The following is a 23,114-nucleotide window of genomic DNA, read 5'->3' on the forward strand; positions in this document are numbered from 1 at the left end:
CAGAAATGAAAAAGGAGACATAACAACAGATCCTGAAGACATCCAAAACACCATCAGATCCTTCTACCAAAGGCTATACTCAACAAAACTGGAGAACCTGGATGAAATGGAGAAGTTCCTAGACAGATACCAGGTACCAAAGTTGAATCAAGATCAGGTTAATGATCTAAACAGCCCTATATCCCCCAAAGAAATAGAAGCAGTCATTAATAGTCTCCCAAATAAAAAAAGCCCAGGACCAGATGGGTTTAGTGCAGAGTTCTATCAGACCTTCAAAGAAGATCTAATCCCAGTTCTTCACAAACTATTCCACAAAATAGAAACAGAAGGTACTCTACCCAACTCCTTCTATGAAGCCACAATTACTCTGATACCTAAACCACAAAAAGACCCAACAAAGATAGAAAACTTCAGACCAATATCCCTTATGAATATTGATGCAAAAATCCTCAATAAAGTTCTTGCTAACCGAATCCAAGAACACATCAAAACAATCATCCATCCTGACCAAGTAGGTTTCATCCCAGGGATGCAGGGATGGTTCAATATACGGAAATCCATCAACGTAATCCCGTATATAAACAAACTCAAAGACAAAAACCACATGGTCATCTCGTTAGATGCGGAAAAAGCATTTGGCAAGATCCAACACCCATTCATGATAAAAGTCTTGGAAAGATCAGGAATTCAAGGCCCATACCTAAACATGATAAAAGCAATCTACAGCAAACCAGTAGCCAACATCAAAGTAAATGGTGAGAAGGTTGAAGCAATCCCTCTAAAATCAGGGACTAGACAAGGCTGTCCACTTTCTCCATACCTATTCAACATTGTACTTGAAGTCCTAGCCAGAGCAATTCGACAACAAAAGGAGATCAAAGGGATACAAATTGGAAAAGATGAAGTCAAAATATCACTCTTTGCAGATGATATGATAGTATATATAAGTGACCCTAAAAATTCCACCAGAGAACTCCTAAGCCTGATAAACAGCTTCGGTGAAGTAGCTGGATATAAAATTAACTCAAACAAATCAATGGCCTTTCTCTACACAAAGAATAAACAGGCTGAGAAAGAAATTAGGGAAACAACACCCTTCTCAATAGTCACAAATAATATAAAATATCTTGGCGTGACTCTAACTAAGGAAGTGAAAGATCTGTATAATAAAAACTTCAAGTCTCTGAAGAAAGAAATTATAGAAGATCTCAGAAGATGGAAAGATCTCCCATGCTCATGGATTGGCAGGATCAACATTGTAAAAATGGCTATCTTGCCAAAAGCAATCTACAGATTCAATGCAATCCCCATCAAAATTCCAAATCAATTCTTCAACGAATTAGAAAGTGCAATCTGCAAATTCATCTGGAATAACAAAAAACCTAGGATAGCAAAAACTCTTCTCAAGGATAAAAGAACCTCTGGTGGAATCACCATGCCGGACCTAAAGCTCTACTACAGAGCAATTGTGATAAAAACTGCATGGTACTGGTATAGTGACAGACAAATAGACCAATGGAATAGAATTGAAGACCCAGAAATGAACCCACACACCTATGGTCACTTGATCTTCGACAAGGGAGCTAAAAACATCCAGTGGAAGAAAGACAGCATTTTCAACAAATGGTGCTGGTACAACTGGTTGTTAACATGTAGAAGAATGCGAATCGATCCATTCCTATCTCCTTGTACTAAGGTCAAGTCTAAGTGGATCAAGGAACTTCACATAAAACCAGAGACACTGAAACTTATAGAGGAGAAAGTGGGGAAAAGCCTTGAAGATATGGGCACAGGGGAAAAATTCCTGAATAGAACAGTAATGGCTTGTGCTGTAAGATCGAGAATTGACAAGTGGGACCTCATGAAACTACAAAGCTTCTGCAAGGCTAAAGACACCATCAATAAGACAAAAAAACCACCAACAGATTGGGAAAGGATCTTCACCTATCCTAAATCAGATAAGGGACTAATATCCAATATATATAAAGAACTCAAGAAGGTGGACTCCAGAAAGTCAAATAACCCCATTAAAAAATGGGGCTCAGAACTGAACAAAGAATTCTCACCTGAGGAATACCGAATGGCAGAGAAGCACCTGAAAAAATGTTCAACATCCTTAATCATCAGGGAAATGCAAATCAAAACAACCCTGAGATTCCACCTCACACCAGTCAGAATGGCTAAGATCAAAAATTCAGGTGACAGCAGATGCTGGCGAGGATGTGGAGAAAGAGGAACACTCCTCCATTGTTGGTGGGATTGCAAGCTTGTACAACCACTCTGGAAATCAGTCTGGCGGTTCCTCAGAAAATTGGACATAGTACTACCGGAGGATCCAGCAATACCTCTCCTGGGCATATATCCAGAAGATGTCCCAACCGGTAAAAAGGACACATGCTCCACTATGTTCATAGCAGCCCTATTTATAATAGCCAGAAGCTGGAAAGAACCCAGATGTCCCTCAACAGAGGAATGGATACAGAAATTATGGTACATTTACACAATGGAGTACTACTCAGCTATTAAAAAGAATGAATTTATGAAATTCCTAGCCAAATGGATGGACCTGGAGGGCATCATCTTGAGTGAAGTAACACCATCACAAAAGAACTCACACAATATGTATTCATTGATAAGTGGATATTAGCCCAAAACTTAGGATACCCAAGATATAAGATACAATTTGATAAACGCATGAAACTCAAGAAGAATGAAGACCAAAGTGTGGACACTGTGCACCTTCTTAGAATTGGGAACAAAACACCCAGGGAAGGAGTTACAGAGACAAAGTTCGTAGCTGTGATGAAAGGATGGACCATTTAGAGACTGCTGTATCCAGGGATCCGTCCCATAATCAGCTTCTAAACGCTGACACCATTGCATACACTAGCAAGATTTTGCTGAAAGGACCCAAATATAGCTGTTTCTTGTGAGACGATGCCGGGGCCTAGCAAACACAGGAGTGGATGTTCACAGTCAGCTATTGGATGTATCACAGGGCTCCCAATGGAGAAGCTAGAGAAAGTACCCAAGGAGCTAAAGGGATCTGCAACCCTATTGTTGGAACAACATGATGCACTAACCAGAACCCTGGAGCTCTTGTCTCTAGCTGCATATGTATCGAAAGATGGCCTAGTCGGCCATCAATGGAAAGAGAGGCCCATTGGACTTGCAAACTTTATATGCCCCAATATAGGGGAATGCCAGGGCCAAAAGAATGGGAATGGGTGGGTAGGGAAGTGGGGGGCGCTATGGGGGACTTTTGGGATAGTATTGGAAATGTAATTGAGGAAAATATGTAATAAAAAAAAAATAGAAAGACAAAAGTAACAATAATTTGCAGAGGGGTTTAAAATAGCTAAGGGTAATACTGTCTACAGTATTTTACATCTATTTTCCTTGTATTTAAGATGAATTGATCAAATTAGGCAACTATATATGGCTATAAGTTATTTATGTATAGCTATACAAACATCACAGTATTCAGTACAAAATGTATGTATAATAATATGTTCACTATGCATAACATGTATGTGTGTGTATATTCAATATATACATATTAAATACTAGGAGAAAATTCAAAAAAAAATAAATAAATAAAAAAGAAGAGGAGAAGGAAGTGAGGGGAAATGGTCAGTCAAAATATTAAAAGAGAGAACTCACTGAAAAAAAAAAAAATAAACCCGTGAAAATACCAGAAATATCCACCATGGGTAATTGCTGTATAGCCTTCCACTGATTCTCTGTGATTGAAAATCCCAAAACAATCTAAGAAAAAAATGGATCGATCTGGTTACATAAAAGGTCAGAAATAGATTGGCCGGCGGAGGTCCCCAAGGTCCCCAGAGGACTCTTCACTCCACAGGCACCCTAGCACAGCCAGGACCTTGAGATCACTGGTGAGTGGAATGCAGCATCAGTTCCAAAAAAAAAAAAAAACAAAAAACAAAAAACAAAAAACAACAAAAACAAAAAAAACCCCAGAGGGTCTTGTGTTAGCAGGAACAGGGACAAAGGACACCTGCCCAACCAGTGGCTGGGGTTTGTTCTGGTCAGCGCCATCCCCGAGCCATCTTGTGTGCAATCTCAGCTGAGGGCCCCAAGGTCCCCAGAGGACTCTACATGCTGCAGGCACCCTACCACACAAGGGATCTTGAGATCACTGGTGAAAGGAATGCAACATCAGTTTCAAAAATCCCAGTGGGTCTTGTACTAGCAGCAACAGGGTCAAAGGACAAAGGCAGGCCCTAGCACACCCAGAATGTTAGGATCACTGAGATCAGTCTATGCAACAGAGCTTCTTGGACAGTGTCCCTTCCATCCTCAGCCAGGAGACAGAGCTGAGACCCAGACCCCCTGGACACCTTTCATGCCAGAGGAGAGTCGGCCTCCAGGGAGGGCTCTGACCCTGGGACTCAGGAGGTGGATCTGAGCTCCAGACTTCTGTGCACCTTCCCTGCAAGAAGAGAGCTTGCCTGCCGAGAGTGTTCTGACCACTGGGATACAGGAGAATTGGTCTCTCAGGAGTGATGATAGAGGCTAAAGAATCACAGGAGGAACAAGCTCCAGTCAGAGACAGCTACAACATCTAACACCAGAGATTACCAGATGGCAAAAGGCAAACAAAAGGATCTTACTAACAGAAACCAAGATCACTGGGCATCATCAGAACCCAGTATGCCCACCACAGTGAGTCCTGGATACTCCAGCACAACCAAAAAGCAAGATTCAGATCTAAAGCCATATTTCATGATGCTAGTAGAGGATTTTAAGAAGTGCATTAATAACTCACTTAAAGAAATACAGGAGAACTCTTCTAAACAGGTTGAAGTCCTTAAAGAGGAAGCACAAATATCCCTCAAGGAATTACAAGAAAACACTGCTAAACAGGTAGAAGACCTTAAAGAGGAAACACAAAAATCCCTTAAAGAATTACAGAAAAACACAACCAAACAGGTGATAGAATTGAACAAAACCATCCAAGATCTAAAAATGGAAGTAGAAACAAGAAAGAAAACTCAAAGGGAGACAACTCTGGAGATAGCTATGCTAGGAAAGAAATCAGGAACCATATTTGAGTATCAGCAACGGATTACAATAGATGGAAGAGAGAATTTCAGGTGCAGAAGATTCCATAGAGAACATGGACACAACAATCAAAGAAAATGCAAAAGGCAAAAAGATCCTAACCCAAAACATCCAGGAAATCTAGGACACAATGAGAAGACCAAACCAATAGATAATAGGTATAGGTGAGAATGAAGATTTTCAATTTAAAGGGCCAGTGAATATCTTCAACAAAATTATAGAAGAAAATTTCCCTAACCTAAACAAAGAGATGCACATGAACATACAAGCAGCCTACAGAACTCCAAAGAGACTGGACCAGAAAAGAAATTCCTCCCAACACATAATAATCAGAAGAACAAATTTACTAAATAAAGATAAATAGAATATTAAAAGCAGTAAGGGAAAAAGGTCAAGTAACATATACAGGCAGACCTATTAGAATTACAGCAGACTTCTCACCAGAGACTATGAAAGTCAGAAGATCCTGGGCAAATGTTATACAAACCCTAAGAGAACACAAAAGCCAGCCCAGGCTACTACACCCAGCAAAACTCTCAATTACCATTGATGGAGAAACCAAAATATTCCATGACAAAACTAAATTCACACAATATTTTTCCACAAATCCAGCCATTCAGAGGATAATAATGAGAAAAACACCAGCACAAGGAAGGAAACTACGCCCTAGAAAAGGCAAGAAAGTAATCCTTCAACAAAACTAAAAGAAGACAGCTGCAAGAACAGAGTTCCAACTCTAACAACAAAATAACAGGAAGCAATAATTACTTCTTCTTAATATCTCTTAATATCAATGGACTCAATTCTCCAATAAAAAGAAATAGACTAACAGACTGGCTACATAAACAGGACCCAACTTTTTGCTGCTTATAGGAAACCCAACTCAGGGACAAAGACAGACACTACCTCAGAGTAAAAGGCTGGAAAACAATTTTCCAAGCAAATGGTCTGAAGAAACAAGCTGGAGTAGCCATTCTAATATTGAATAAAATTGACTTCCAACCCAAAGTTTTCAAAAAAAACAAGGAGGGGCACTTCATACTCATCAAAGGTAAAATCTTCCAAGATGACTCTCAATTTTGAATATCTATGCTCCAAATGCAAGGGCATCCACATTCATTAAAGAAACTATAGTAAATCTCAAAGCACATATTGCATCTCACACAATAATAGTGGAAGACTTCAGCACCCCACTCTCATCAATGGACAGATCCTGGAAACAGAAACTAAACAGAGACACAGTGAAACTAACAGAAGTTATGAAAGAAATGGGTTTAACAGATATCTACAGAAAATTTTATCCTAAGACAAAAGGATATACTTTCTTCTCAGCACTACATGGTACCTCCTCCAAAATTGACCATATAATTGGTCATAAAACAGGCTTCTACAGATACAAAAATATTGAAATTATCCCATAATTCCTATCAGATCACTACAGACTGAGGCTGATCTTCAATAACAACATAAAAAGCCAACATTCACATGGAAGCTGAAGAACACTCTAATCAATGATACCTTGGTCAAGGAAGGTTTAAAGAAAGAAATTAAAGACTTTTTAGAGTTTAATGAAAATGAAGCCACAAAATACCGAAACCTATGGGACAAAATAAAAGCACCCCTAGAAGGAAAACTCATAGGTCTGAGTGCCTTCAAAAAGAAACTAGAGAGAACATACTCTAGCAGCTTGACAGCACACCTAAAAGCTGTAGAACAAAAGGAAGCAAATTCACCCAAGAGGAGTAGATGGCACGAAATAATCAAATCACTTTCCACTATCAACAAGATACATATACTCTTAGCCAGACTCACTAGAGGACACAGGGACAGTATATTAATTAAATCAGAAATGCAAAGGGAGACATAACAACATAACCTGAGGAAATCCAAAACACCATCAGATCCTACTACAAAAGGCTATACTCAACAAAACTGGAAAACCTGAATGAAATGGACAAATTTCTAGACAGATACCAGGCACCAAAGTTAAATCAGAATCAGATTAATGACATAAAGAGTCACATATCCCCTAAAGAAGTAGAAGCAGTCATTAGTAGTCTCCCAACCAAAAAAAGCCCAGGACCAGATGGGTTTAGTGCAGAGTTCTATCAGACCTTCAGAGAAGATCTAATCCCAGTTCTTCACAAACTGTTCCACAAAATAGAAACAGAAGGTACTCTACCCAACTCATTCTATGAAGTCATAATTACTCTGATACCTAAACCACAGAAATACCCAACAAAGATAGAGAACTTCAAACCAACTTCCCTTATGAATATTGATGCAAAAATACTCAATAAAATCCTAGCAAACACAATCCAAGAATACATCAAAATGATCATCCATCATGATCAAGTAGGCATCATTCCAAGGATACAGGGATGGTTTCATATATGGAAATCCATTAACGTAATCCACTATATAAACAAACTCAAAGACAAAAACCACATGATCATCTCTTTTTTGCTGAGAAAACATTTGACAAAATCCAACACCCATTCATGATTAAAGTCTTGGAAAGATCAGGAATTCAAGTCCCATACCTAAACTTAATAAAAGCAATATACAGCAAACCAGCAGCCAACATCAAACTAAATGGAGAGAAGCTGGAAGTAATCCCACTAAAATCAGGGACTAGACAAGGCTGCTCACTTTCTCCCTACCTATTCAATATAGTACTTGAAGTCCTAGCCAGAGCAATTAGACAAAAAAGGAGATCAAGTGGATACAAATTGGAAAGGAAGAAATCAAAATATCACTATTTGCAGATGATAGAATAGTATATATAAGTGATCCTAAAAATTACACCAGAGAACTCCTAGATCTGATAAACAACTTCAGTGAAGTCTCTGAACAAAGAAATCAAAGAACATCTCAAGATGGAAAGATCTCCAATGCTCATGGTTTGGCAGGATCAATATAGTAAAAATGGCTATCTTGCTGAAAGCAATCTACAGATTCAATGTTATCCCCATCTAAATTCCAACTCAATTATTGAATGAATTAGAAAGGGCAATTTTCAAATTCTTTTGGAATAACAAAAAACCTAGGATAGCAAAAACTCTTCTCAATAATAAAATAACTTCTGGTGGAATCACCATGTCTGACCTAAACCTGTATTACAGAGCAATTGTGATAAAAATTGTATGATACTGGTACAGCAACAGACAGGTGGATCAATGGAATAGAACTGAAGACCCAGAAATGAACCCACACACTTTTGGTCACTTAATCTTTGACAAGGGAGCTAAAATCATCCAGTGGAAAAAAGGCAGCATTTTCAACAAATGGTGCTGGCACAACTGGCAGTTATCTTGTAGAAGAATGCGAATTGATCCATTCTTATCTCCTTGTACTAAGGTCAAGTCTATGTGGATCAAGGAACTCCACATAAAACCAGAGACACTAAAACTTATAGAGGAGAAAGTGGGGAAAATCCTTGAAGATAGAGGCACAGGGGGAAAATTCCTGAACAGAACAGCAACGGCTTATGCTGTAAGATAGAAAATTAACAAATGGGATCTCATTAAATTGCAATACTTCTGTAAGGCAAAGACACTGTAAATAAGACAAAAAGGCCACCAACAGATTGGGCAAGGACCTTTACCAATCTTAAATCAGATAAGGGACTAATATACAATATATATAAAGAGCTCAAGAAGGCGGACTCCAGAAAATCAAAATCAAATAACCCCATTAAAAGATGAGGCTCAGAGCTAAACAAAGAATTCTCACATGAGGAATACCGAATGTCTGAGATACACCTGAAAAAATGTTCAGCATCCTTAATCATCAGGTAAATGCAAATCAAAACAACCTTGAGATTCCACCTCACACCAGTCAGAATGGCTAAGATCAAAAATTCAGGTGACAGCAGATACTGGCGAGGATGTGAAGAGGAACACTCCTCCAGTGTTGCTGGGATTGCAAGCTTGTACAACCACTCTGGAAATCAGTCTGGCGGTTCCTCAGAAAACTGGACATAGTACCACCAGAAGATTCAGCAATACCTCTCCTGGGCATATACCCAGAAGATGTTCCAATTGGTAATAAGGACACATGCTCCACTATTTTCATAACAGCCTTATTTATAATAGCCAGAAGCTTGAAAGAGCCCAGATGTCCCTCAGCAGAGGAATGGATACAGAAAATGTGGCACATTTACACAATGGAGAACTACTCAGCACTTAAAAACAATGAATTTATGAAATTCTTCGGCAAATGGATGCATCTGGAGGATATCATCCTGAGTGAGGTAACCCAATCACAAACGAACACACATGGTATGTACTCACTGATAAGTGGATATTATCCCAGAAACTTAGAATATCCAAGATACAATTTGCAAAACACATGAAACTCAAGAAGAAGGAAAACCAAAGTGTGGATACTTCATTCCTTCTTAGAATGGGGAACTAAATACCCATGGAAGTAGTTACAGAGACAAAGTTTGGAGCTAAGAAGGAAGGAAAGACCGTCCAGAGATTGCCCCACCTGGGGATCCATCCCATATACAACCACCAAACCCAGACACTATTTCATATGCCTGAAAGATTTTGCTGACAAGGCCCTGACAAAGCTCTCTCTTGTGAGTCTATACCAATGCCTGGCAAATACAGAAGTGGATGCTCACAGTCATCTATTGGATGGAACACAGGGCCCCTAATGAAGGAGCTAGAGAAAGTACCCACAGAGCTACAGGGGTCTGCAACCCTATAGGAGGAACAATGATATGAACTAACCAGTATCCACTTATCTGTGTCTCTAGTTGCATATGTAGCAGAGGATGTCCTAGTTGGCCATCAATAGGAGGAGAGGCCCTTGGTATTGGGACGATCATATGCCCCAGTACAAGGGAATGCCAGGGCCAGGCAGCGGGAGAGGGTGGGTTGGGGAGCAGGGCGGGGGAGGGTATAGGGGGTTTGCAGTTAGCATTTGAAATGTAAATGAAGAAAATATCTAATAAAAAAGTTCAGAAATGCACATGATTGACAATAAAACACAATATTATTTTACAAGGCTAATATGAACATATCAGGGTTAATAAAAAACTCATAGGAGAAAAGCCAAATGATAAAATGACAGAGATTAAAGGAGCAACTGGCCTTAAAACACCATGAATTCCACTAACAACAGTGAACATAAGTGGTTGGACTTTGTCCCATGCTCCTGGTGAGTCCCACAAACACTTTGTTACATACAATTCTTAAAGCCTAGGTAGTAGCTCCAATTCTCTGAAGTACATACACAAGGGTACAGAGGCACCAAAAATGAAATCATTGTCCCAAGGCTACCAGGCTAGTAAGTAAAGGAGTGTAAGCCAAGTGGTGGTTCCATAGGGTTTACTAGTAAGTGCTAAGTTCACTTCCTCTCCTACCTATAGAAAGGCACACTATAGCACATCGAAGCTCAATCTGCAGTCTCAGACCAAGACTGAAAATGTTCTGAGGCACACCTTACCTGGTTACTCTGATGTATTGCTGCTGAAATATAGTCACATCCTACCAAGGCAGCCCAACAGTTTGATTTCTGGTCATTTATCACACATATGTACATATGCATGACTGCTGACTTGTGGTTATTGCTCTTGTAGGTTTTTTTTTTTAACGAACACAAAACAGTGGGGGAATATCCACATGCCTGCCCATCATGAAGGCACAGTCTTTGAGTGGAATATTATGTAACTGTCAAAGAAAGCAGTGTTCTATCAACTGATATAGAATAATCACTGATATATAGCAAGCCCAAGAATCAAGTACAAATCCATATGTACAGTATGTTGTCTTTTATGAAAAAAGAATGAATATATATATATATATATATATATATATATATATATATATAATATGGTCTAGGGAGAAGATACTTAGTAAGAGTTACCGTTCAACACAAACCATAGACATATGAGTATACCCCATCCTTTAAGGTAAGGTAAAATGGCAGACCATAAATGCAGGATTGTAAGGCTTCACTCTGCCTAGTTTTGTCCATTATATCATCACGCAAAGATGGCAGGGTCTGTGAGCGCCAGTGATGCTTGAGTACAGCTTTTGGTCCCAGAGGCCACCTGCTCAGCAGTTCCAGCAGCTGTGTAGGAGGATGAGCTAGCTTCAATGCCATCCTGTTTTTGTTCTTCAGCTTCTGGGTCATCTTCTCTGACTGTTACTCTCAACTATTCAAAAACCAGTGTTCCATCACTGCTGTCCCTCGGACCTTTGGGAGTATATGGAGCTCATAAGAACAATGGGGCTTTTAAAAGGGCACCATTTATGGGTACTTATAGCCTGCAGGTTTATAGTTCCCACAAATTGATACTAAAACCTAATCCTCACTATAATTGTATTGGGATGGAACTTTTCAGGACGTTAGTCACAAGAGTGAACACTTGTGAATGGGATTTAGAGCCCTTCTACAAAAGGACTCAAGGTAGTCAATTATCTTTAGAATCATGTGAAGATGTAGCAGGAGCTCACCATTGTGAACATGAAAATCGGCACTCTTTGGGAATGGTGTCTTCTGGCACCTTGACCTTAGACATTGTAGCCTCAGGATGGAAAGAGACTTTCCATGTTCTATGTGCTTATACCTTAAGGTTTTAGTTTTTCATTCCTGCAGCCCAAACTAAAACGAGAGCCACACAGAGAAATTGGCTTCCTTATCCTTATTCTACTTCACTAAGCAAGGTAGGTGAAACACATACTACACATTGCACATCTTCTTTCAATAGCTGTGCTCTGTTTCCTAATAATATATAGCTAGCTAAACTGAGTAGAGCATTCTGGACAGAGACGAAGTGTATATGACTAATGGATGGTAGACAGCATAGAGGAGTGAGCCTAGAATGAAAGGCTCCCATGAAGAAGATAGGTGCCTGCCTGCCATGACACCATCACATCCCCTGTAAACCTCAGGGGTCTACACATTCCCGATGGTATGTTACCACTGTTTATTATAACTCAGCTCCTGGGATCGAATGGTGTACAGGGAAAACAGCTTTGAGCATCCTTTCCTAACTAGGCAGGAGCAAAGCAGAGGGAGGAAAGGGAGGCTGTTGGAAGACTGGCAGGGGAGCACCAAAAAGCAAGGAGACTGCAGGGTTTCCCTTGTGGCTCTGCCTTTCCCAGGCATTCTTTACTCTTCTGGTGACTGTGGCCAGAACACACACAGTCTGAAGATTAGTCCCCAGTAGTAAAGAGCAGGCCACATTTCCTGGCTGTTCCTGTTTTGCTACCATGATCAAATGACATTCTTGACAGTGTTCTCATCTGGAGAGCCCCTCATGAACTCTAAGACTTCTGAATCAGTATGAGAGACTGCATTTTGTACAGTGCCAAGGCCAATTTATCAGAAGTAATCACTGGCTTCCTCAGGACTCCTTCAGAGTGGCTTTATGAATGAATGATCATATCTTCTAAGATCAGGGGAGTTCAAAGCTGAATTTCAGAAACATGCCCAGAGCTATAAACATCACAGAAGACATCAGGAAGACAGGAAGCTTGGGAAACAGTTTAAAACTGTGCATGTATGATCTCTCTCTAAAAACATAAAAACCTGAAATAAGGCAACACAAATCAACAACAACAAAAAAGGAGCATGTAGAATTCTAGAGAGAAACAGAAGAAGAAAATAGGAATGTTACAAAATGATAGCAACAAGGAAAACAGAAATAATTAGGAAAACTAGCAATTAAACAGGAACAGTACAGATGAGCTAGAAGAAAGGAACCAGGAGAGATGAGAACAGATTTTATAGACAATAGATAAAATTACAGATTTAAAAAGTTTAGTAAAATTAATATCTGAAGGACTTGTTGCCTGAATGAAACAGAAGATGTTAAACTTAATGAAACAAAATCTCTCTTAAAATTGACACTTGAAGTTTCCAATCAAAATTTGGTCCACCAAGTCACAAAGCATTGATAGAATTTCCTAGAAAGTACATCTTTTTAAAAACACACACTGTTCTCTACAAAGGGAAAACTAAGAATAAGGAAAATTCAATTTGTATGTCCATGTTGTAATTAAGCCTGAAAAATGTTAAAAATAATGTAATTGCATGCATGATGGAAAGGGTATTTTTGCTCTCATTTCCTGCAATAAATAGTGAGGACAACTAGCCGGTGACATTAGAGCAGGCCCCAAAATGTTAGAAATATTACAGGGAGAAGAGCAACATCAGGATCCTAGCACCCTTCAAAGCTTCCTTTTGTGTAGAATGTCAAAAAACAGGCAGTCTTTTTAACTTGTACAAAGTCAAGGGACATGGTCTTCTTGAAAGTTTATTTAAAATATCAAAGTAAACAGGAGACTGGTGACAAAACTAAATTCAATAAAATAGCAAAGAACCTACGATAAGACAAGTTCTAATTTTCATAACAGAATCTTACTAAACCTCGTACCAAAAGATTGTAGGAAAACAAAGTGGGGAAAAGGACTCGTTAGAAATGGGCTAATTTCTCAGATTCTCATTAGAAAGCCTGACACTCTGTCTGAAGTGGATATGTCTTATTTAAAAAGTACCCTTTGCGTGATAGTTTGCATAATTTTTCCTTCTAGTATTTATCTTTCTAGTATACTACTTTTAGAATTCTTTTTTCATTTTCATGAGCATTCATGTTTTGCCTGCATGAATGTCTGTGTGACAGTGTCAGAGCTCTGAAACTGGAGTTTCTGATGGTTGTGAGCTGCCATGGGGGTGCTGGGAATTGAACTCAGCTCCCCTGGACAAACAGACTGTGCTCTTAACCGCTGAGCCATCTTTTCTGCCCTTGAATGCTACTTATGATAATACTTATGATAATACTTTAACAAGTCTTTATGAACACTGCTTTTTTGTCTTTTAAAATAAAATAACAGGAATCATTTTAATTAAAACGCATGACACAATTCAATTATTATGTATTTATTTTTTGTATGTACATATATACATCTAGAAACTTCTAGAAGACATATACCCAATATATTTATGTTTATTAATTTTCTTTTTCTGATAATTGGATTTGAGGTGACTTTTATTTTTGCTAATTTTGTAGGGATTTAAAGGGTTTTCTTTTTCTTTCCTTTTTAAATAGTTTATTTTATCTCTTTAAGTTTACTTCAGGTGACCCATGTTCATAAAAATAGCACAGTCTCTTAAACAAACTAAAACACAAAAGCAAGTAGTAAGACAAATAGAAAGAATTATGCTGACACTGGAAAGGGACAAGAGCTCTGAGCATAGAACCAGCACCCAACCTCAGCTGGTGCTCAAGCAAAGCAAGAGAGGACTCTGAGGTACACACTTTAGTGTGCAGTCGGACAAAGCTGAGAAGACCCTAGCATTGGCTGAATAGCTGACGATTGTCATTCACTGTATTGTGCGTTTCTTGCAACTCTATTTTATTAGTTTGTTCCTCAGGTGAAACCAGATAAAGGACTGGATGTCAAGGTCACACAGCTACTCAGTGGACATTCCCAAATGGGAAGCAAGGTCATATGATTCCCAAGCAAGCCTTCTCCAAATCCTGACTTCCAACTTCTCAATGCTAAGAGAACTTCTTTCCTGTTATTTTCTTAACGGCAGGAAAGTACTCAGTCACTGCTGTGGAAAAGTTTGTAGCTAAGTACAGCTCAGAATCTTTCAGGCCACAACAGAGCTCTTGAATTCAGTAGAGGACAGGCTAAGCCTGAGCATCAAAACACTAAGCCTCTAATTACCTATGGGCTGGTTTTTCTGGTACTGAGAGACTGCACACCAGCATATTGTCATGGACAAAAATGCTAAATCAAGTACTGTCAAGAAAAATCATAGGAAACATGGAAAACTATGCAGAACTGTTACTAATCCTACCCAGTCCTTCCCTTTGTACAGTCGTTTGCATTCTCCTGCCTCTGAAGTTTCTGATGCAATTCTAAATGGGAACAACCATTGTAGAGGAAATAAGACCTGGAAGCCAATAAAAGCTCTAAGCTACAGTCCATTTAACATTACAACCTCTGTTAAAACCATCACTGTACACTGTACATACCCCCAGCAAGACATTTTACAACTCAGACTTTCTTCTGAAATTTGTATTAATTTCCTTCTACTCACAAGTAAGGATGAACACAATAAAATATCCCTTCTTTGAATAAAAGAGACTCTAACAGATGTGTAAACATAAGTTTCACAAACTAGAATAATTATCCTTCCATATATAAACATCAAATTGTCCTTTAGAGAGTTACATGTAGATGTGTATGATAATGTCAATAACTCTAGTCACTAGGACAGAATTTTGGTACCTTTTTGATTACTTAGCTTTTTCTAAAAGAGTATACTCAGCTCATTCATTGTTAACTGAGCCACTATGAAAAGCCACACAAGATGTCATGATTTAGACAGAACAAAGTGATTTCTTAAAATTATTAGACAAGAAATGTGAAATACTTAGACATAAATGCCTAACTCTTAAGCTCTACAAAGACAAAGCAGTTGGAATTATCAGGGTAGACTTCACATGTGGGCTGGTCTTTCACTTCGAAATAGGCAGTGGTTAGTTATAGGAGAGGATATAAAGCCAAGGAGACAGTCTAACCCAATCTGTTGCTTTTATGTTGCTGTGACCACCTTCCTAACAGACAACACAGGCAAGGTTGATTTTGGCTCATGCTTTTAGAGAGATTTCAATCCACCATGGCAGGGGAGGCATGGCAGAGAGCTGCCATTCTCAGGAGGAGGAGCGCATGGTAGAGGTTTGCTCACACAGCAGTGAACCAGGTGTTAGCAAGCAGGTATCTCCACTGCCTGCCCCCAGGGACCTAGCAACAGCAGATGTCGTCACTAGCTGCCAAGATGCAACACATACCCATGGTCATGAATCAAGTCCTCCCCCTGTGCATGCACCACATCGTCTTTTAAAAGGCCATTCCCTCCTTTCCCTGCTCTCCTCTTTCTTCCACCCTCGACTAGAGGGGCCTTTGTATACCCCTTCCCTTCGTAAACGTCCATGTGAGTCTGACTTTATGGTGTCTATCATTAGATCATAACACCAGGAAACAGAGCATGGCTGGGTCCACTGAAAAGTATAACTTTCTAATCTATCCCTAGTCATCTTCTCTGCCAGTCAGGCCCTACATCCTAAAGGCTCCACACCCTGTAAAATAGCACTGTGAGCTAAAGAACAGAATATTCACAAGATGAGCTATGGGGGCCGTTCCCGACTCAAACCACAGCACACATAAATGCCTGCTTGCTGCTGTGTAGATGTAAATATGTGGAATGTGGCCAAAAATAACTCTTGGAGCTTCTCCTGTTTCCCACTGCTGTGCCTCTTGAAGAGAAGGATGCCTAAGATGTACCGGCATTAAGTAGTGAGAGAGCCAAAGACCTTCCCATGACTTCTTCTGCACAGGCTTTTTTCTTCTATAAACTTTTATTCAGCCATTCAGGCCCCTTCAAATCTGAGTCCTTACTCCACCAAACTTCTAGAGAGCCGCGCTGAATCTCAGGATTGTGTCCTAATGTCTTAGTTCTTTTAGATTTGTCAATACAAGCAATCTGATTTCCTCCTTCACTGTCCCACTCAGACTGCCCAGATCAATGGTCTGCCATCTTTTGTACCCTTGATTGATTAATTTACTCACTGTCTTAGCTTCCTTTCCTGTTGCCATGACAAAGCATCTTAAGGAAAAAAGGAGTTGTTCTGGCTCATAGGTTCGAAGGCCCACTTATCTCAGCAGGGAAATCAAGGCAGCAGGGACTTAGGCAGCAGGTTACCTCACAGCCATTATCAAGAAGCACACAACAGATATATGTGTGTGTTATACTCACTCTCATATTTGTGTATAGTATGGGATCCCCATCCAGGAATGCTGTAAGTCAGATAGGGCAGATCTTTCTACTTCAATTAACCTCATAGAGATAACCTGTCTGAGCCAGCTCTAGTAGACTCTTTTCCCTGGTGTTTCTACACTCCATAAAGTTGACAATTGAAATTAATCATCACACTCCCTCAAAGAGAGCTGACACCAAGTAAACTGTCCTTTGTCTCCAGGGGTTGTACCATCATTGGCTCATCCACTTTGAAAATGTTCCTAAGTCCTTAGAGTCTCATTCTCTGCCTGAAATACATGTCTTCCTTTTGACCCTCAACATGACTCTTAGGCCACATGGTATGCTGGCTTCTGCATCATTCACTTGCATCAAATCTGTTTTAGGCCATGAGAGAGAGAGATGCACAGCCTGCTTTCATCAGTGACAAAAGTCACCTGCGTAGCTGAAGAACCCAGAGATTCAAAGGAGCCAATCCTGAATTCATGGGCTCATCTTCTACATTAAACATATTAAGATGAATTTCCCATCTACCTAGAAATATTTTAAATATTTGGGAAATGTATCCTACCTCACTAAACTTCCTGTTACACAGTAACCACATAGTATATTTTGACATATTTTCAAAGAAAAGATCAGATACCTTTAATTCAGTGTCCTTTCCTAAGTTGTGTAAACAAAAGTTTACTTTCACTCTATTTTGATTTCAAGTAAAGAACATATATATCTATTTTTCATTTATTTCTTTGTTATTATGGTGAGGAATGAGTTGCCACATAACAGGTTCCATCATAGCAGGAGGGCACAGAAGAGGGGAAGTTGCATAATGACACTAAAAGCAAGAAAGATGAGGAGCCCCACATACTGTTACATCCGTTGTATCATGAGACCTGCTCACAACCATACTCACAACCATACAGCCTTCCAAGTTGAGTGCCCTAAGTTCCTTCCAGCAGACCACACCCCTTAAAGGATTTATCACCCCCAGCACCTCGGCTAGAAGATTTCTAACACAGAGACCTTTGAGTCATGTGGCAGCCATAGCAACTGGGTGGAGAAACCAGTCTGCCACTGTCACCGATTTTCCAGCTCCACAGGATCCTCAGATCTCTGCCCTACACTTACACAGTCTTAGATCTTGTTTCCAAAAAACAGCTTAACTCACCCTCCCTCCTGAATTAGTCAACACTGCTGGCCTCATCAGCCCTCATTACACCTCTCGGTTTCTTCTTTTTCCAGCGGCGCTTGAGCACAAGGTTGTCAAAGTGTTAATGTTTCTTACTCTCAGCAGCTAAAAGAAAAACTTGAAGACCATGTAAACATGAGGGGACAATAACATTTCCTCTCTGAAAGTTAGGTGTACCGTCAGCACTCCCTCCCGTTAGAAAGGCTCTGCCTTAGTGGGAGTTTCTTATATCTACTATGTAATCTCGATTTTAGGGGGCGTCCATCAGACAAAGCAGAAAACCAAATGCAGAAAGCAAGGCTCAACAGCTTCAATGAAGAAGTGGCAGAGGACTAACCAACAGAGTCAAAAATCAAGAACAAAACAAAAGAGATTATAGTTTCCTTTCTGCTTAATTCATTACACACTTAATTTTGAGATGGACACTTGCCAGCCACATAATTGGTATTTCGGTGGCTTCATTTAATGACCAGAAAAGACCTGAGTTCAAAGCCTAAGTTGTCCTCTACTTGAACTCAGAACTTTACATTACGGTATTACTTAACTCCCTTTCTCACTAAGATGTGTATGTTTGCTCTATAGGTGACACAGAGTGCATCAGACAATGATGTATGGCCTGTTTGTACCTTGGTTCATGGTACTTTGGTCTCCAGCTTCTATTCTTTCATGTGAACAGTGGTTCTTAACCTTCTGCATGCTGCAACCATTTAATACAGTTCTCATGTTGTGGGGACCACCCCAACCATAAAGTTATTTTTATTGCTACTTCATAACTGCAATTCTGCTCCTGTTATGAATTATAATGTAAATATCTGTGTTTTCTGATGGTCTTAGGCAACCCCTGTAGAAGGCTTATTGGACCCCCAAAGGAATCATGGCCCACAGTTTGAAAACTTCTGATTTAAAAGGTGATTTAAAAGAAACAAATTTCCTGTGACAATGCATATTCATCTGTACTATAAGTAATAAATGTCTTCAACATGCCTTTGACCTCTTCTGAGTTGATTCTCTAAAAATGTGTGCCATTCTTGGCTATCCTGTGTGTCAGCCACAGCACAGTTTACTTTAAACATACAATAGCCTGAAAATCTTTCCAGTCAACATGCAACAAATTATATGATAACCTCATATTTGTTGAATAAAATTAAGACTAAAATATAGCACTATTTTGGAGTTGGTACCAAAATCAGAGTGATTAATATTTTTGTTTCATGAATAATAGGAAATAAATTTTGATATACGTGCAGAAAGCACAGATATGTTGACTAGCTGCATGCACTCTCTAGGAGATACTCTCTATGTAGGAGATGCACTTTCCTGAGTGTATCTCTGACTTTCAACAACCTTCTGCTCTGCACGCGGAATTTTCTTCTTAGTCTCTGTGGCTTCCTGATTACGAAGTCTTTGTAAATTAAAGCAAGAAATTTCTCTTTGTTTACCTAATATTTGAAAATGGAGAGAGAGAGAGAGAGAGAGAGAGAGAGAGAGAGAGAGAGAGAGAGAGGGAGAGACAGAGAGACAGAGAGACAGAGAGACAGAGAGACAGAGAGACAGAGACAGACAGAGACAGAGAGAGGAGGGAAGCCCCCTGGGCCATTGAAAATTATCCTTTCATTCCAGCTGCCTGCTTCAAGTCAAAACATCCCTGACTTCAAAAGCGGGTTAGGCCTTCTTAGGCCATTTTGGTGTCCCTGTCTGGTTGGCCTAGGAGGGACGGGTTATTTGGATAAATTAGTTTCTGGAGCCTGCTGGTCTTCTAGAAGACCTCAGTGTCTGACTGCAAATTAGCTCTATTGAACATGAAGAAATCCCAGGACAGGCTAGAAGAAATAAATGGTGATAAAATCTAATACTACAATGTTTGTAATGTGATTTTATTCTGCTGTGTAGCTTGCTAGCACAGCTAATGCTGAATTAAATATTTTAAATTTTTGAAAAAAGCGGGCATGAAAGCAGAAAATCAGATCAGTATACAAGTCACTGAAGATTTGAAGTGAGACTTCCAACAGGACCCTTGTATGAGAACAAACAAAAATATCCCAGTTTTCCCCAAACCAGCTTTATATTTACTTTACAGATACAAACCCACTCCATGCACCCCTCCTCCACCCCAGGCAGGAAGTCAGGCAGGACATCAGGCTGTAGTTGGGCTGTGACTGCTCAGTGAGGCGCCCCCTGAACCCTGCACACTAACGGTGCCTGAGGAGAACAGATTCTAAAGCAAGAGGAGCCTGTGAGCCAAAACTAACAAACAGGGCCCCTCAAGCGGAACAATGGTCCAGAAAACTCAGCAAAAAAGAAAATAAACTTCATTGGCAGTTTGTTTTTTGACTGTTAAGGGCTTAGCTACAAGTCTATCAGGGCTTTTAAGAAGGTAAGAAAGTTCACACATATGGTCTACTCACAGCTGCTTGAGAGTTTATAGTAGGAATTTATCATCTTGTCTTGCCATGGCTAATCCACTTTAGGAGATACTTGTGTCTTTTCTTTCCAGGGTAAACAGAAGAGCCACACCTCTGAGAAAGAGAAGCTGTACTTCCTCTCCCACCTCCACAGCCAGGGGCCAGAGTTCAGCCTGGGTGAGAGGGGCTAACTCTCAGGCCAAAGGCCTAATTCTTTCAAAGGGCTTAACAGCTGAGGTAATGAGGGGCAGACACAGAGTGGAGCTGTGCATGTTTGTCTAGATTCTATAATACATGCCTGCAAAATTAGCCAGTCCACAAGGCAGTAAGTAATGTTTAATGGATGCTCATTCGGAAACCTTCACAAGGTCCTGTGGTTTCCACCTCTGTCCTCAGCTGTAAATAATATTCTAGGCTCCGGAGGTCCATGCATCTCAACATGTAGCCATTTGAAAAGTTTTAAAAATAATATTTAATTATAGGCTGGACCTGGTCAGAAGACGATAACCATTTCTCCAGTGATAAATTTGCATAATCATTCTTTAAGAAGAAAACCAACCCTGGTTGCCAGGCTGGGTGACTTCAAGGTGGTTTGAAGGCGACTGCTGCACACTGCTCTTGCAAGGACCTAGGCTGGGTCCCAGCACCCACATTAGGCAGTTCACAACTACCTGTAACTCCAGTTGCAGGGGACCCACGTCCTCTGTCCTCTACAGGCACCAAATGTGCACACATACAGTGTGTACAGAAACTCATATAGGCATACCTAAATATACATAAAATAAAAACTAAATCGACAGATGAGTTTTAGTTGTTTAAAAATACTTAGTGAGAATGATTATTATCAAAATACAGTGTATGCACATATAAAATCCTCAAGAATATATAAAAATCCACTTTATTTTTGAACTCTAAGCCAATAGTACTTAGAATTGGAGCAAAGAGAATGTAATATAACTAAATATGGGTGTAGGTGAATAATAGAAGTCAACATATATAGTATAAATAGTTGGTAATAGCACACAGAAACAAGGAGAACTATAAAATTAGTTGAATATAAATAATTTTTTCATTATATCTTAGATTTCTCCATGATATTGATTAAATTTCTATCACATTAAACCAAGCATAATATCATATCTAATTTGACCAGATGTTGTAGCATACACCTTTGATCTCAGCACTGGGAGGCAGAAGCAATGAGAGCACTCTAAGTTTGAGCCTAGTCCATGTGGCAAGTTCCAGGGCAGTCAGGGCTACACAGTGAAAGCCTGAGTCAAGAAAAAAAAAAGTCTGATTTCTAACAGTACAGACAGGCAGGTTGTTAGAAGTTGGAAAATGAATGACAATGCTCTATGAATATGTAAAGAATCAAGTTAAAATATATTCAAGGGTTGGGGAGGCAGAGATCCGGCCTGAGTAGGGCCACAAGCCTCTTCCGGTCAGAAAAGCACCTGGGTAGCTAGGGCACATGGTCAGCTGACACTCGCCAGCTACCCACAACACCCGCCATAGGATCTTAAGACTTCTGGTGAGTGGAACACAGCTTCTGCTCCAATCCAATTGCGCGCGGGACCTGAGGCTGCATTAGTTAGGGAAGCAGAAAACTGGCCTGAGTAGGGCCACAGGCCTCTTCCGGCCGGACCAGCACCGGGGTAGCTAGAGCCCGGGGTCGGCTGACACCCGCCAGCTACCCACGACACCCGCCACAGGATTTTGAGACTTCGGGTGAGTGGAACACAGAGTCTGCTCCAATCTTTAAACAGTGACAACAATAACAACTAACCCCAGAGATTACCAGATGGCGAAAGGTAAATGTAATAATCTTACTAACAGAAACCAAGACCACTCACCATCATCAGAACCCAGCACTCCCACTTCGCCCAGTCCAGGGCACCCCAACACACCGGAAAAGCTAGACACGGATCTAAAAGCACATCTCATGATGATGGTAGAGGACATCAAGAAGGACTTTAATAACTCACTTAAAGAATTACAGGAGAACATGGCTAAAGAGTTACAAGTCCTTAAAGAAAAACAGGATAACACAATCAAACAGGTAGAAGTCCTTAAAGAAAAACAGGATAACACAATCAAACAGGTAGAAGTCCTTAAAGGAAAACAGGATAACACAATCAAACAGGTAGAAGTCCTTAAAGAAAAACAGGAAAACACATCCAAACAGATGATGGAAATGAACAAAACCATACTAGACCTAAAGAGGGAAGTAGACACAATAAAGAAAACCCAAAATGAGGCAACACTGGAGATAGAAACCCTAGGAAAGAAATCTGGAACCATAGATACGAGCATCAGCAACACAATACAAGAGATGGAAGAGAGAATCTCAGGTGCAGAAGATTCCATAGAGAACATCGGCACAACAATCAAGAAAAATGTAAAACGCAAAAAGATCCTAACTCAAAACATCCAAGAAATACAGGACACAATGAGAAGACCAAACCTATGGATAATAGGAGTAGATGAGAATGAAGATTTTCAACTCAAAGGACCAGCAAACATCTTCAACAAAATTATAGAAGAAAACTTCCCAAACCTAAAGAAAGAGATGCCCATGAACATACAAGAAGCCTACAGAACTCCAAATAGACTGGACCAGAAAAGAAATACCTCCCGACACATAATAA

This window comes from Mus caroli, unplaced genomic scaffold (genome assembly GCF_978045245.1).
Source record: "Mus caroli unplaced genomic scaffold, Mus_caroli_1 scaffold_1, whole genome shotgun sequence".
NCBI classification, from domain to species: Eukaryota; Metazoa; Chordata; class Mammalia; order Rodentia; family Muridae; genus Mus; species Mus caroli.